A 16,641-nucleotide genomic window follows, 5' to 3' on the forward strand; every position below is an offset into this window, starting at 1 on the left:
TACATCAAGTGTTCTCAAATCCTTAAAGACTCAAACCGATAAGATAACTTCAAAGGGAAAACTCAATACATTACAAGAGAGTAGAGGGGGAGAAACATCATAAGATCCAACTATAACAGCAAAGCTCACGATACATCAAGATTGTATCACCTCAAGAACACGAGAGAGAGAGAGAGAGAGAGAGAGATCAAACACATAGCTACTGGTACATACCCTCAGCCCCGAGGGAGAACTACTCCCTCCTCATCATGGAGAGCGCCGGGATGGTGAAGATGGCCACCAGAGGGGGATTCTCCCCTCCGGCAGGGTGCCGGAACGGGTCTAGATTGGTTTTCGGTGGCTATGGAGGCTTCTGGCGGCGGAACTCCCGATCTATTCCGCTCTCCGAAGTTTGTAGGGTATATGGATATATATAGGAGAAAGAAGTACGTCGGTGGATCTCCGGGCTGTCCACGAGGCAGGGGGAGCGCCCAGGGAGGTGGGCGCACCCCCACCCTCGTGGGCAGCCCGGGACTCTTCTGGTCCATCTCCGATACTCCGTGGGCTTCTTCTGGTCCAAAAATAAGTTCCATGAAGTTTCAGGTCAATTGGACTCCGTTTGATTTCCCTTTTCTGCGATACTCTAAAACAAGGAAAAACAGAAACTGGCACTGGGCTCTAGGTTAATAGGTTAGTCCCAAAAATCATATAAAATAGCATATAAATGCATATAAAACATCCAAGGTTGATAATATAATAGCATGGAACAATCAAAATTATAGATACGTTGGAGACGTATCAGTCAACAACAGGTTCACTAGAAGCATGCAAAGTCCTATCATTTTACTTTTTCTTCCTTTTAGAAGGACTAGGTGCATCAACATTAATTCTCTAAGAATCCTGCTCAATTCTCTTAGGATGACCCTCAGGATACAAAAGGTTCCCGAGTCATTTTACCACCTCTAGTCATAACTCTAACAACATTAACATTCTTCTTATTATTTAATTCATTGAGCACATCATTCTGAGCTTTAAGTACTTGTTCTACTTGAGTGGTAAGCATATAAGCATGTTTACTAATAAGTTTAAGTTCGCCTTTAACATTAGCCATATAATCACTCAAGTGTTCAAGCATATCAGCATTGTGTTTCAATTTTCTACCAACATAAGCATTGAAGTTTTCTTGTTTAATCATAAAGTCATCAAACTCATCTAAGCATTGGCTAGAAAACTTAGTAAATGGGATTTCACATTTATCAAATCTATAGAGAGAATTTACCTTTACTACCTGTGTCGGGTTATCAAGACCATGTATTTCTTCAGTAGGTGGTAAATTCTTAACATCTTCAGCTTTAATACCTTTTTATTTCATAGATTTCTTTGCCTCTTGCATATCTTCAGGACTGAGAAATAGAATACCCCTTTTCTTCGGAGTTGGCTTAGGAGTTGGTTTAGGAAGTGCCCAATTATTTTCATTTGCCAACATATTATTCAATAACAATTCGGCTTGATCAACAGTTCTTTCCCTGAAAGCACAACCAGCACAACTATCCAGGTGGTCTCTGGAAGCATCGGCTAGTCCATTATAAAAGATATCAAGTATTTCATTTTTCTTGAGAGGATGATGAGGCAAAGCATTAAGTAATTGGAGAAGCCTCCCCCAAGCTTGTGGGAGACTCTCTTCTTCAATTTGCACAAAATTATATATTTCCCTTAAGGCAGCTTGTTTCTTATGAGCGGGGAAATATTTAGCAGAGAAGTAATAAATCATATCCTGGGGACTACGCACACAACCAGGATCAAGAGAATTAAACCATGTTTTAGCATCACCCTTTAATGAGAACGGGAATAACTTAAGGATATAGTAATAGCGAGTTTTCTCATCATGAGTAAACAGGGTGGCTATATCATTTAATTTAGTAAGATGTGCCACAACAGTTTCAGATTCATAGCCATAAAAGGATCATATTCAACCAAAGTAATTAACTCAGGATCGACAGAGAAATCATAATCCTTATCAGTAATAAAGATAGGTGAAGTAGCAAAAGCAGGGTCATATTTCATTCTAGCATTCAAAGACTTTTCTTTAAGCTTAGCTAATAATTTCTTAAGATCAGACCTATCATTGCAAGCTAAGAAGTCTCTAGCAGTTTCTTCATCCATAACATAACCCTCAGGAACAACAGGCAATTCATATCTAGGGGGTGAATCTTCATCATCACTTTCATCAATATTATCAGGTTCAATAATTTCATTCTCTCTAGCCCTAGCAAGTTGTTCATCGAGAAATTCACCTAATGGCACAGTATTATCAAGCATAGAAGTAGTTTCATCATAAGTATCAAGCAAAGCAGAAGTGGCATCATCAATAACATGCGACCTATCAGAATCAATAGCATGTGTAGGTGTCACAAGATTACTCAAAACAGAAGGTGAATCAAATGCAGAGCTAGATGACAGTTCCTTACCTCCCCTTGTAGTTGAGGGAAAATTCTTGGTTCTTTGATCTTTCAAGTTCTTCATATTGATAAGCAGATACAAATCCCAAGTGACTCAAAGAATAGAGCTATGCTCCCCAGCAATGGCGCGAGAAAATAGTCTTGATAACCCACAAGGATAGGGGATCGCAACAGTTTTCGAGGGTAGAGTATTCAACCCAGATTTATTGATTCGACACAAGGGGAGACAAAGAATATTCTCAAGTATTAGCAGCTGAGTTGTCAATTCAACCACACCTGGAAACTTAATATCAGCAGCAAGGTATTTAGTAGCAAAGTAATATGATAGTAGTGGTAGTGATAGCAAACGTAATATTTTTGGTTTTATAGTGATTGTAACAGTAGCAACAGAAAAGTAAATAAGCGAAGAACAATATATGAAAAGCTCATAGGCATTGGATCAGTGATGGAGAATTATCTCAGATGCGATTGATCATGGAACAGTTATAACATAGGGTGACATAGAACTAGCTCCAGTTCATCAATATCATGTAGACATGTATTCCGAATATAGTCATACGTGCTTATGGAAAAGAACTTGCATGACATCTTTTGTCCTACCCTCCCGTGGCAGCGGGGTCCTATTGGAAACTAAGGGATATTAGGGCCTCCTTTTAATAGAGTACCAGACCAAAGCATTAACACATAGTGAATACATGAACTCCTCAAACTACGGTCATCATCGGGAGTGGTCCCGATTATTGTCACTTCGGGGTTGCCGGATCATAACACATAGTAGGTGACTATAGACTTGCAAGATAGGATCAAGAACTCTCATATATTGATGAAAACATAAAAGGTTCAGATCTGAAATCATGGCACTCGGGCCCTAGTGACAAGCATTAAGCATAGTAAAGTCATAGCAACATCAATCTCAGAACATAGTGTATACCAGGGATCAAACCCTAACAAAACTAACTCGATTACATGATAAATCTCATCCAACCCATCACCGTCCAGCAAGCCTACGATGGAATTACTCACGCACGGCGGTGAGCATCATGAAATTGGTGATGGAGGAAGGCTGATGATGACGATGGCGACGTATTCCCCTCTCCGGAGCCCCGAACGGACTCCAGATCAGCCCTCCCGAGGGAGTTTAGGGCTTGGCGGCGGCTCCGTATCGTAAAATGCGATGAATCCTTCTCCCTGATTTTTTTGTCCCCGAACACGAATATATGGAGTTGGAGTTGAGGTCGGTGGAGCATCAGGGGGCCCACGAGGCAGGGGGGCACGCCCCCACCCTCGTGGACGGGGTGTAGGCCCCCTGACTTGGATTCTTCTTCCAGTATTTTTTATATATTCCAAAAATAATCTCTGTTGATTTTCAGGTCATTTCGAGAACTTTTATTTCCGCACAAATATAACACCATGGCAATTCTACAGAAAACAACGTTAGTCCGGGTTAGTTCCATTCAAATCATGCAAGTTAGAGTCCAAAACAAGGGCAAAAGTGTTCGGAAAAGTAGATACGACGGAGATGTATCAGTAAACTGCGGAGGGGGCACCACACACGGCTAAGAGATGTTTGTTGCGCCTTCGGGGTGCCCCCTGCCTCCGTATATAAAGGGCGGGAGGAGGAGGTGGCCGGCCTAAGGGGGGCGCCATAAGGGGGGAGTCCTACTTGGACTCCTAGTCCAACTAGGATTCACCCCCCCTCTGTCGGGTGGTAGGTGCGACATATGCCAATGGGTGGCTTATCATTGTGGGAGCCAGTAAGACATCGCCAGTGCCTGGAAACGGGATAAGGCAAAGACATGCACGCCGGCGGATCTTACCCAGCTTCGGGGCTCCTCGTGGAGATAACACCCCTACTGCTGCTCTGCGGGGTCTCCGCATGCTCACTAGATGAATCAAGTAGCTACACAACGCTCCTTGAGCTGTTTGGGGGGAGGAGGAAGAAGGGCACGGCTAGCCTGCTTCTTCTCCTCGTGGGGTGTCTAGAACTAGCAGGGGGTCCAACCCTTTGCATGGGTGCCCCGGGGGGTTTATATAGCCCTACTCCCCGGGGGTACAATGGTAATCCGACTGGGCGCGGGGCCCAGCCGTCTGTGACTGCGCTCGCCGGCTTCTGCGCCGGCTGCTAGGGCCCGCCGACTGGTGGGTCCCGCTGGCTGCCGGCACCTTGGTCGACAGGCAGGTCCCATTGTCCAGGGCCTGGTCGGCGGCTGGTTACTGTGGCTTCATCTTATTGACGTGAGCTTCATCGTGGTAAGCCTGGCTACAGTACCGCCGCCTGCCAGGCGATCGCTGTAGCCTTACCGCGTCTTGTCTCCTTAATGGGGCGTCCTCTTCGAGGAAAGCGGCAAGCCGGCTGCGGGGAGCCAGCTCTGTCTTGGGCCGATTGGTGGGGGGTGCGGCCGCCTTCGGGCGTCTCTCTGCTCAAAGGGGCCCACCGCCTGTGGGCCGCGCTGGCGGCCCGTCGTGGGTGACGCCAGGGTCAGCATGGCTACAGTGCCGCGCCGGACGGGTCATGCCTACCCCGTACGGTGCACTGCGCCAGGCGTGCTCCCGGATTCGGGGGCGGCAGGCTTTACTGTAGCCACGCCCCGTCGCACCGCCGTTAGGTGGGTGCAAACTTTCGTGGGTACGACCTCGACCACTTTATGAGGAGCCAGCTTCTTGGAGTCGGCCTTCTCATGGCCGGCTTCTTGGAGTCGGCCTTCTCATGAGGGCTAAAGTCGGACCACCTTCCGAAAGCCGGCCTGGGGGCAGCCAGCAAGGGGAAGGCGGCCCCTATGTCTTGAATTCTTGAGAGCCGGGCGGGCTCGTAATTTTTTCAGAAGGGCCAGGGGGAGCCGGCTAGGCTACCCATGGCTATTTACTCCGACAGTAGTCCCCGAAGCTGATCGAGCTCCGAGGCGAGCAGGGGGACGAGAAGCTGGGTCAGCTTCCCATCCTGAAGAGCTGGCTTAGCGGGCGTATGCCGGCTTTAGAGGGCCCCGCGTCCTGTAGGCGGGAGGAGGGGGGGGACCCGCGTGCTAACCACGGGCCCTCCCGCGGCCACATGGCAGCGAGATCCTGCGAGCGCACGCGCGCGACGGGACGCCGCCGCAGGCCCGGGTCCGCCACTCGCGAGCCTTGGTCCGGGCGCGGATCTTCCATGGCCTACAGGGGCCGCTCGCCTTCCCGAGGCAGTTTTGTTTTGCCGTTAAGGCTCGATAATCGCGGGACGTGGGGAGTGGGCACGATCGATCCCCATGCTTCCCCACGCCGCGCCTCCTCGGCTCCGCCACGTGAGCCTATAAGTAGGGGGAGGAGGGAGAGCGACAGAGGTTCGCACGCTCTCTCCTGCTCCGCCCCTCCTAACCCTCGTTTCTTCCTCTCGCTGCCGCCGCAGCTTCCCGTCTCAGCGCCGTCGCGTCTCTACACCGCCTCTCTCCCATGGCGTTGTCAAGCTCGTGGGACGGCTCCAACGTCCATGACGACCATGTGGAGTTCCTCCGCCAGACTCGGTGCCTGCCCGGCGCTGACCTCGTACAGGTCCGCCTGGCGCCGGAGAAGGAGATCTTGCCGGCACTGGAGGAGGGCGAGTGGGTCGTCTTCCGCTCGTACTGCCTGCGCGGCTTCGGCCTTCCGGCGAGCGGATTTCTGCGCTCTTTCCTGGAATTCTACAACCTCCAGCCGCATCATCTCATGCCCAACGCGGTGATGCTGCTGTCGGCCTTCGTCTCCCTCTGCGAAGGCTTCTTGGGGCTGCTCCCCACGCTGGAGCTCTGGGGAGAGTTCTTCCAGAGCAAGCTCGGCACAGTCGTCGCCGGCGTGCCCGCCCCCTGCGGGACCTTCATCGCCATGAGGAGGGCGAGCGAGAACAACCCGTTCCCGCCCATCCCCTTGATCCAGTCGGTGAAGGTCTGGCAAAAATCGTACTTCTATGTGAAGAACGTCGTCGAGCAAGGAGACTACATCAACCTGCCGGCTTACGTAGCCGGCCCGCCGGCTGGGAGGCAGCCCTCATGGAGTTTCCGGTCCCGGTCACTGTCTCCGGCCGGAAACGCCGCCATCTCCCGGCTTCGGGTGATGATTCAGTCGGAAGGCCTGCGCGGGGCCGACTTGGTGGCCGCCTTCGTGGAGCGCTAGATTCTCCCTCTCCAAAGCCGGCCCCATATGATGTGTCAGATGAGCGGCCGCTTCGACCCAAGCCGGCTGAGCACATGGGAAATGCCCCACGCGAAGGTGGCGCTCATGGTTAACTACATCGCCAACTGCAAGCTCGCCGGGGACTGGCAATACGGCTAGGTGCCGTATTCTCGCGCCAATCCTCCGCCCGTGGTAAACTTCTCTCTCTATCTTCTTTTTGTCGTCGGCCGGCTTCTGACTAGTCGGTTCTTTTGAGCAAAACCCTCTTCTAGCGCCGCCGGCTGGGGCGGCGGGAATTGAACGCCGGTATACCCTCGACCGCACGGTGGATGATGTTGATGACCCGGACTTGGGGGCGGCCGCCATGGAAGACGCCGTCGTGGGGGACAGTGCCGAGCCCGGAGGCTCAAGGTTCACCGCGAGCTTCGAGGACTGGCCGGACAAATTCGAATCCGAAGTCGCCCTGCATCGCCAGCCGGCGGCCGACCATCAGGGCGTGGGCTCGTCTATCGCGCCGGCTGCCGGCGGCGGCGCACAGAAGCGCCGGGCCGCTTTAGGCCTCTTCGGCAGTCGGCCGAAGAAGTCCAAAGCCTCCGCCGCGGCGACCAAGCGAGACGAGGCGGCGGCGAAAGCGGCTCGCTTCCGCAAGGCGGTGAAACAGCCTCCGGCGGTCTCAGCGTAAGCCCTCAACTGCCTTGCCGCATGCTCGTCATCATTCTCTTTCTCTTCGAATATTCTTCTTAACTTTTCCTCGCTTGCTGGACAGGGCGCCACTTTCCCTTGAGCGGGGTCGGGGCGGCTCCGTCGTGGGGCCGGCTGGAGGGTCTTCGAGCTCCCGCCGCGTGGACCCCCGTGCCGATCTCAGGGAGGCCACAGAGCGGAACGCCCGCGAAGCGTGGGAGGAGCGCGAGGCGGCGGAGAAGGCGGCCGCCCAGGCGGCGAGGGAGTAGGCCGACGCGGCAGCCAAGGCCCAGACGGAAGCGGCTACCGCGGAGACGGAGGCGGAAAGCTCGCGCGACCAGCCTCCGCTGCTCGCCATTCCTCTCCGAGCCGTAGCCCCCGACACCCCGTTGCCCTTGGCGGAGGAGATCGTCCAAGACCTGCTGCTGTTGGAGAAGGGGGAGGACCCCGTGGCCTTGGCGGGGAGAGCACCGCCAGCAGCGCCAACCGGAGCGGGCCAAGGCGGTCAATCGTTAGCGGCGCCGGAGGGGCCGGCCGGAGGTGAGTCGAAGAACAGAGCCGGTCTCAAGGTGCAGCCGGTGACGGGCCGGCATGCAGGGGGAGGCGCCGCTCCGTCGGAGCTGCGCTGAGCCGCGGGCGCAGGCCAGTCGGCGGAAGATCTGGAGGCGGCCAGCACTGCCACGTCCGAGTGGACTCCCAGCGGGGGAACTGGCGAGCTGAATGTGGCGGCTCAAGGGGTCCGGAGCCAGCTGCAAGCTCAGGCCGCCCTGCTGCAACAGTTCACCCAGGAGTTCTTGTCAATGCGAGCCACTATCCGGGTGAGTCCTTCGTTCTTGGCTGCTTTGCTTTCTTAATTTCTTCCGTGGGGGCGCGTCAGCGCACCCATTGGGTGTAGTCCCCGAGATTCGGGCCGACTGCTGCGCAGTCGGGTCGGATCTTTCTCGACGGCTATCTTACTTTGCTTTTTTCGGAACTTTCAGGAATACCACAACCTTCGTGCTGCCGCCTTCAACTCACAGGCTCGGGAGTTGAGCCGGCGGACCGACGACCTGGCCGACAGCCGAAGTAAGCACTTGGTTTTGTCTGTCTCCTGTGGGGGCATGTCAGTGCATCCACTGGGTGTAGTCCCCGAGATTCGGGCCGACTGCTGCGCAGTCGGGTCAGATCTTTCTTGACGACTCTTTTCTTATTGGTTTTTCTTTTTCTTTGTCTTCAGGGGCCAACGCCGACTTGAGGAAGGAGCTTGGCGAAGCGAAGGCCACCCTTCACACCAAGGAGGCCGAGTGCGCCGCCTTGGTCCAGGAACGGGATCGCCTAGCCAAGAAGCTGGCCGACCAAGAGGAGAGCCACAAAGCGGCCCTGCAGGCGGCGCAGGAAAGTGAAGCCGCCTTGATGGCGGAGTATGAGATGGCTGCGGCGAGCTGGTCTGAGACCCGGCGAGCCCTGGACGAAGGCTTCGGCCGGATCGAGGACTTGATCGACGGTAAGCTGCCTTCCTCGGGCCTCCCCTGCCCCTTGCCGCTTGGGTTTTTTGACTTATCTTGAGCTGTTGCTTGTTTTTGGTGCAGACTACTTCCCCGGCTACTCCGCCTTTGCCGCCCAAAGCATTGAGGCCCATCGCGAGGTGCGTCGTCAGGCGGGGGCCAACATCGCGCCGGATGCGAACCGGACACTTGAGGAGCAGCTCCTGGCTGTCCACACGCGGTTGCAGCCGGCTCATCGGATGCTTCGCCGGCTCCAACGTGCCGGGGCGCAAGTGTTGGCCGCCCTCTGGCCCGGCGAGACGAACCCCCGCACCCCAAGCCGAACTGCCAATTGGCTGGAGGTCGCAGTTGGTCGCTTTGAGGCTTGGAAGGCGTCGGCGGCCCGCCTCGGAGCCGGGCGGGCGTTGGAGTTCGTTCGGGCTTGGTACGCAGGGCTGAGCCTGGACCAGCTGCGCACCTGGCGGATGGAGGCCGACGCAGAGGTGGAGGAGGTGAGGCCGGCTATCGCCCAGCGAGCTTCGATGATCGCCGAGTGCACCGACATCAGCATTTTCGCACCCGAAATCGATGATGACAGTGTTGCTCAGCCGGAGGAGTGGTTCGGGCTGAACCCGGCGGTGGGCGAGGACTCGGCGGAGGAGATTGCCTCCAGCGACGAATGCGAGGATGACGAAGAGGAGGACGGCGAAGACGTCGAGCCGGCTGGTGGAATAACCGGCCGACCTCAGGCCGACCGTGCCTCCAGCAACGAGGCGCGTGGAAGCGCGCCCTCTGCGGGAGGCGGCAATAAAGCCGAAGTTCGCCAGCCGGCCGCTCCTTCAGCCGGCACGACCGTCTCTGCCAACCAGTCTGGCTCGTCGGCCGCTCCGCCAGCTTGACCTGTCGTCTTTATCTTTCCTGCGTTGTTGTCTTTGAACAATCTTTGTTAAGTTTTCGCAGTTCCACCCACTGGGGGTGTATCCAGACTATGTTGAATGCTGGCCTCTCGGAGGTCTTTTTATGTAAATATCATCATGTCGTGCTTGGTTTCCATTCGCGTATGCTTTTTTATCCTTAGGCTTTTTCCTTTGCCGCCTTCCCTCTTTGGGGAGGCAAGTACTTGAGCTTTCTTGGATTGAAGTGAAGTGAATGGAAACCGGCCGGCCGGCTACTTTGGTAGCCAGTCGGCGGTGTGAGAAAAACCGGCTTTTGTTATATTAGTCCGTTACTCCCTAGCCGTTTTTCATGTGGGCGCCCGTTCCTGCCTTTAACTCTTGCCAGCCGGACAACCGGTTCTTCAAACTGTGACTTTTGGCAAGAGAAGGCTTGGGAGCCAGCACACTACTTGTCTGACTGCGGGTAGGACTTTTAACATAACTCCAGTCGGCCAATCCCCGAGCCGACTAGTCGAACTCGGTGCCGGACGGAATAAGTAAATGACACGACAAGGTCATAAGCATGATACTTTTCATTCATAGATAAGGCATGGCAGTCCCCGAGCCCTCCTCGGGGAGCCTATTGTCTTGTACTTAATATAAAAGTTAGCGCGGTACATACTGTATTTCAACTATAAAATCTTCGAAGGAGGTTGGCGTTCCATGGTCGTTCCGACTCCTTGTCGGAGTTGTCTCTCTTGCGCGCCTTCGGCTTCTGTGCGTCGATCAGGTAGTAGGAGTCGTTGCCTAGAGCTCTGCTGATGACGAAGGGGCCTTCCCAAGGGGCTGAGAGCTTGTGCTGGCCGGCTGTTCGCTGGATCAGCCGGAGCACAAGATCGCCCTCTTGGAAAGATCTTGGCCTGACTTTCCGGCTGTGGTAGCGGCGCAAACCCTGCTGGTAGATGGCAGACCGGCTGAGGGCTAACAGCCGGCTTTCTTCCAGCAAGTCGACGACGTCTTCTCGTGCTTCCTTGGCCTCCGCTTTCGTGTACATGGTTACTCAAGGCGAGTCAAACTCGATGTCAGTTGGGATGACCGCCTCGGCACCATACACAAGGAAGAAAGGGGTGAAGCCGGTTGACTTGTTTGGTGTAGCGCGCAGACTCCAGAGGACAGCCGGCAGCTCATCGAGCCAACAGCCGGCTGAGCGCTCCAGAGGTACGACCAGTTGAGGCTTGATACCGGAGAGGATGAGGCCATTGGCTCGCTCGACCTGGCTGTTGGACTGCGGGTGGGCGACGGATGCTAAGTCTAGCCGGATACCTTGGGCTGCGCAGAAACGTGCCAAGGCTCCTTTGGCAAAATTCGTGCCATTGTCGATGATGATGCTGTGCGGCACGCCGTACCGGGTTGTTATGTCTGCGATGAACATCACGGCAGTCGGCCCATTCAGCTTCTTGATCGGCTTTGCCTCAATCCACTTGGTGAATTTGTCCATGGTGACTAGCAAGTGCGTCATGCTGCCGCGCACCGTCTTGAATGGGTCCACCATGTCCAGTCCCCAAACGGCGAAGGGCCAAGTGAGGGGAATGGTCTTGAGTGCCGAAGCCGGCACGTGTTGCTTGGAGCTGAAGAGTTGGCATCCCTTGCAATGTTTGACTAATTCTTTGGCGTCATCCAAAGCAGTCGGCCAGAACAAACCATGGCGGAAGGCTTTGGCGACAAGTGATCTTGAGGCCGCATGGTGGCCGCATTCTCCTTGGTGAATGTCTCTGAGGATTGCAATGCCCTTCTCTTGCTCGACGCACCGTTGGAGGATTCCAGTGACACTATGCTTGAGTAGTTCTCTGTTGACGATTATGTACGCTCCGGCTCGACGCTGGACTTGTCTTGCTTCTGTTTCGTCAGGCGGCATGTCTTGGTTTACCAGGAAGTTGAGGATGGACTGAGCCCATGACGGAGCCACGACTTCTCCTACCGCCAATGTGGCTACTGCTACCAGGGTGGGCGGGCTGGGCGGTGAGGTGCGGGAGTCGGCCGCCGGCTGTAGTGCTGGTGCAGTCCCCGGGCCGGATACCGCAGTCCCCGAGCCGGCCGCCGAAGTCCCCGAGCCGGCTGCCGCAGTTGCCGGGCCGGCTACGAGGGTCTTGGGGTCGCCTACTTGGTTCTTCGAGCCAGACCCGGCCGCATCGGGGTCAGGCAGCACGAAGATGGAATCGGACTCTGGAGACAGCTTGATGGACGGCTTGAGGAGGCGTTGTACAGCGACGCCGGTTGGAATTGCTTGCCAAGTGGAGCCTATTCGAGCCAGGGCATCGGCTGGTTCGTTGTCGGCTCGTGGAGGAACTCGCATCCTTGAAAGTATTCGCTGAGTTGTTGGACCAGGAAGCGGTAGCTCGCCATATTCGCGTCCTTGGCGTCCCAGTCGCTGGATGATTGCTGGACCACTAGGTCCGAGTCGCCATAGCATAGGATCCGGCGAATGCCAAGTTCTTTGGCAAGCCGGAGCCCGTGTATGAGCGCCTCGTACTCGGCCACATTGTTGGAGGCGGCAAAGTGGATCTGTAGCGTGTATCTAAGCTTGTCGCCTTTCAGAGAGGTAAGGACGACGCCGGCTCCCAAGCCGGTGCGCATTTTGGACCCGTCGAAGTGCATGCGCCAATGGGTGGAGTCGGGAGCCGGCGGCAGGTACTGGGTCTCGGCCCAGTCGACGAGGAAGTAGGCCAGTGCTTGGGACTTGATGGCAGTGCGCGGCTGGTAGAAGATCGTGTAGGGGGCCAGCTCGATGGCCCATTTCGCCACCCGGCCGGATGCATCCCGGCTGCCTATGATCTCGGCTAGCGGGGCGGTGCATACGACCGTGACGGGATGCTCTTGAAAGTAGGGTTTCAGCTTCTTGGCAGTGAAGCACATGCCGTAACACATCTTTTGGTAGTGCGGGTAGTTCTGCTTTGAGGCGGACAACACCTCGCTCAAATAATACACCGGCCTCTGGACCGGCTGGGCTCGGCCTTCTTCTGGGCGCTGGACTACGATGACGGTGCTGACCACCCGGCTGGTTGCGGCGATGTAGAGGAGCATGGGCTCTTTCTCGGTCGGCGCCGCGAGGACAGGCGGCGTGGCCAGCATCTTCTTTAGCTCGTGAAAAGCTTGGTCGGCCTGGTCGTTCCACTCGAAGTGAGTGCTCTTCGGCATGAGGCGGTAGAGGGGGAGAGCTTTCTCTCCGAGCCGACTGATGAAGCGGTTCAAGGAGGCCAAGCACCCGGTGAACTTCTGAATGTCTCGAAGCTTGGTAGGGATCGCCATTCTCTCGATGGCCTTGATCTTCACCGGGTTGCATTCGATGCCGCATTCGGAGACCAGGAAGCCTAGGAGCTGGCCCGTTGGCACCCCGAACACGCATTTCTCGGGGTTAAGCTTGATTTGGAACTGGCGCAGGTTCTCAAACGTTTCCTTGAGGTCTCCCAGCAAGGTGCTGCGCTTCTCCGTCTTCACCACGATGCCGTCCATGTAAACGTGAGCATTCCTGCCGAGCTGCTTGAGGAGGCACTTCTGCATGCAACGCTGAAAGGTGGCACCGGCATTTCTCAAGCCCAATGTCATAGTCAGGTAGCAGAAGGCTCCGAACGGCATGATGAAGGCGGTTTTCAGGCGGTCGTCCGGATCCAGCTTTATCTGATGATATCCGAAGTAAGCATCCAAAAAACTCAACAGCTCGCATCCGGCTGTGGAGTCTATCACTTGGTCTATCCTTGGCAGGGCAAAGGGATCTTTGGGGCAGGCCTTGTTGAGACTTGTGTAGTCTATGCACATGCGCCACTTGTTGTTCTTCTTTAGCACAAGGACCGGGTTGGCAAGCCACTCTGGAAAGAAAACTTCCATGATGAAGCCGGCCGCCAAGAGTTGGGCTATCTCCTCCCCTACAATCCCGCGTTTCTCCTCCGACAGTCGGCGAAGGGGTTGTCTGACTGGCTTTGCGTCTTCTCGAACGTGTAGTTTGTGCTCGACGAATTTCCTCGGAACACCCGGCATGTCCTTGGGGGACCATGCAAAGATGTCCCGATTCTCACGGAGGAAATCGGCGAGCTCGCCTTCCTATTTGCTGTTCAGGTTTGCCTCGATGACGGCAAACCTCTCTGGGTGCTCGGGGTCAAGAGGTATCTTCTTCGTCTCTTTGGCCGGCTGGAAAGATCCTTGAGCGTCATGCTCCTTGGGGTCAGGGGACACGGCCAGCTGCTTGCCGGCTATGGCCACGACTCGGTCCAGCATCTTCTTCTCTTCGGCGATCACAAGGGACTCGGCTAGCCGGCTGCTGGCTGCTGTGCATTCAGAGGACTTCTTGTAGTCGCCGGCTACGGTGATGACACCTTTGGTGCTTGGTATCTTCATCTTGAGGTATGCATAGTGGGGAACCGCCATGAATTTGGCCAAGGCAGGTCGGCCAAGCAAAGCATGGTAAGGGCTCTCTAGGTCCACCACTTCAAACCAGATCGCTTCTCGACGGAAATGCTCCTTGTCCCCAAAAAGCACATCGATCTTGATTTTGCCAATGGGGGCGCAGGATAAGCCCGGTACGATGCCATGAAACACTGTCCGAGTAGGCGTGAGCTGCTTCGTCTTGACGTTCAGCTTTTCCAGGGTGTCACGGTACAGGATGTTGATGCTGCTCCCGCCGTCTATCAACAGACGGGAGAAGCGGGCGGCGCATCTGTCTGCTGCAAGGGTGGCTTCCAGGACCAAAGCATAAGAGCCGGGAGACGGCATCACCTCCGGATGGTCGGCCCGGCTCCAGCTGACGGGCTTTTCTGACCAATGCATGTGTCCAGCGGGGTTGGCAGTGACCATGCTAACTTCCTGGCGCTCTTGGCACTTGCTGCGCCGGTCTTCGGGATGGCTTGTAAAGACGATGTAGGTGGATTGCTCGTCAGGGAACTCGTCATGCACGGCTCCGACTGCGGGCCGAGCGGCCGGACGCGGCGGGCCGGCAGGCGGAGGCGGCAAGAGACCCTCGCCCTTCGAGATTCGGGTGAGCCAATGGCACTTCCGGGTCGTGTGGTTGGACGGCTTCGCGCCGCCGTGGAACTTGCAAGGGGCGTCGAGAGTCTGCTCGTAGGAGAAGGCGGGCTGCCAAGCCGGCCTGCCGCCCTTGGGCTTCTTGGGCGCCGGTCGCTCTTCAGGCGGCGCGTCTTCGACTGTGGCCACCTGCCGACTAGCGGGAGGCGGCGCGGGGCCCTTGTGCTTGTGATCGTTCGAGTGGGGGAGTCGGCCGGAATCCCCAGCCGGCATCTTGGGCGCCGGGTTGAGTACCTTTCCGGACGCGTCCACCCGAAGCTCGGTCTTCATCGAAGAGTCGGCGGTGGCGTATTTGTCCGCTATGTCCAGAAGCTCGTCGAGGGTAGCCGGCTCGTCGCAGAGGAGCTTGTGCTTGAGGAGGGTGCCTTCTCGGCATCCGGCTGTGAAGTATTCTATGGCTTGCACCTCATGCACCCCTTCACAGGAGTTGCGGAGCTCGGCCCAACGCGTGAGGTAATCGCGAGTGGACTCGGCGGGGCCTTGCACGCACAAGGAGAGCTGTCTAGGCTTGGGAGCCTGCTTGTAGGTGCTGGTGAAGTTGCGGATGAAGGCTTCTGTGAAATCTAGCCAGCTGTTGATGCTGCACGGCTTGAGGCTGTTGAGCCAGGTCCACGCCGTGCCTTGCAGCATGAGGGGCACGTACTTCACGGCAACACGCCAGTTGCCGTTGGCTATGCTAACCACCATGGAGTAGTCGATCAACCAATCTTCCGGCTTCACGGACCCGTTGTACTTGGGCGTGTCTCTTGGGAGCGAGAACCCTTTGGGAAAGGGCTCGTCGCGGACGCGGGGGCCGAAACAAGGCGGGCCGACGTCGTCTTCTTCTTCCAGTACCAGGGATCACGCCAGGCGGTCGATCCGATGGCGAGCATCGTTCTTGCCGATTCCTTCGCGGCGGCCCAGCCGGCCGCTGAGAGTCGGGTGCGCCACTGGTGGCGGGGCGGGATATCTCTCTCCACGGGGTGGAGGCGGAGGCGGGTTGCCACGCCATTCCATGGCTCGGGGATGGCCGTCCGCGTCTCGCTCGATGGAGATTCGGATCCGGCTACGGCTGGCAGCCGGCTCTTTCTCGCGCCGCGCGCGGGTGTCGCTCGTAGCCGGCGTCCGGGACGTCGCACCGTGATCTTGGCGCGGGGGAGGGCTTCCCGCGCGGGCGTCTGCTTCATGCCGCTGCGCGGCTGCGTTGATCAGTTGCTGGATGCGCCGGGTCATGCGGGGGAGGTCTTCGGCCTCCAAGCCGTCCAATTCGTCTACGGCCGCCTGGGCGGCACGCAAGTTCTCGAGCGGCGTGGCATACACCGGGCGGTCGACTCCCAGTGTGTCGGCGATGACGGCGCCGTGTTGCTTGACAAGGCCGGCCCGGCTCAGCCCTCCTGGGGCCGGCGTGCCGAAGGCGGCGCGGTCAGCTTCGCGCTGGTAGGCCTCAGTGAGGCGTCTTATGGAAGCTAGCCTCCGGCCCTCTGCGAGGAGGGTGAGGCGGCGTGCCTCCAGTGCTTCGTCGTCGGCATTAGCCGGAAGGGGAGCGGACAAGTCGTGGGCCGCCGTGTGCGAGGCGTCGCGGGCGCTCTCGTCGGCCGGGCCACCGTGGCCGACAACCATCACTTCGGTGGTGACAGCATCGCAGCCGTCAGCTCGAGGAAGCGGGTCGTTGTAGATCGTGACGTTGGTGGGGAAGGTGTCGTAGGAGGCCGTGTCGGAGTCGACAGGCGTCAGGTCGGTGGAGCCAACCGACTCCAGGTCCGCAGCGGGCTCGCTGGAGACATGGAGCTGGCCGAGAAGGTTGACGAGGTGGTCGGTGCCCGCATCGGAGGCGAGCTCGTCGGAGATGAGAGTTTTGTCGAGGATATCGGCGAGGCCGCTTGCCGCGCAGATGCTGGTGACGCCTTGCAGTGCATCGTGGCAAGCGCCATCGGGCGTGCCGGGCTGGCTATACTCGCGGGGGAGGAGTAAGGTTCCCGTCCAGAACAGGTCTCCAGACGACGGTGCACCTGG

This window comes from Triticum dicoccoides, chromosome 4A, assembly GCF_002162155.2.
Source record: "Triticum dicoccoides isolate Atlit2015 ecotype Zavitan chromosome 4A, WEW_v2.0, whole genome shotgun sequence".
Taxonomy (NCBI): domain Eukaryota; kingdom Viridiplantae; phylum Streptophyta; class Magnoliopsida; order Poales; family Poaceae; genus Triticum; species Triticum dicoccoides.